Here is a 277-nt window from a genome sequence, read left to right as displayed (position 1 = left end):
CTCCCTTCATCTTCTTCTTAGGGAATCTCTTGTGACGGTTTGTTACCTTATCCCAAACCCACGCAGCCGTAGAGTCGACATCACAGAGCATGTGCCTCAGCTCTCTATATGTAGGCCGACGAATGAACTGATCCAATGGCTCCACCGGAACATTTGGTGCACCTGAAAAATCGCATATAGCCGTGGCTGAAAAATCTATCAAACGTCCACAAATTGGCACCAACTGCTCAGTGTCATGTGGGTCAAACCCCTGCATAGAAATTCCGGAATTAGGTTG

Source organism: Nicotiana attenuata, chromosome 10 (assembly GCF_001879085.1).
Source record: "Nicotiana attenuata strain UT chromosome 10, NIATTr2, whole genome shotgun sequence".
NCBI lineage: Eukaryota > Viridiplantae > Streptophyta > Magnoliopsida > Solanales > Solanaceae > Nicotiana > Nicotiana attenuata.
The sequence above is the reverse complement of the archived record's forward strand: the minus strand, read 5'-3'. Positions refer to the sequence as shown.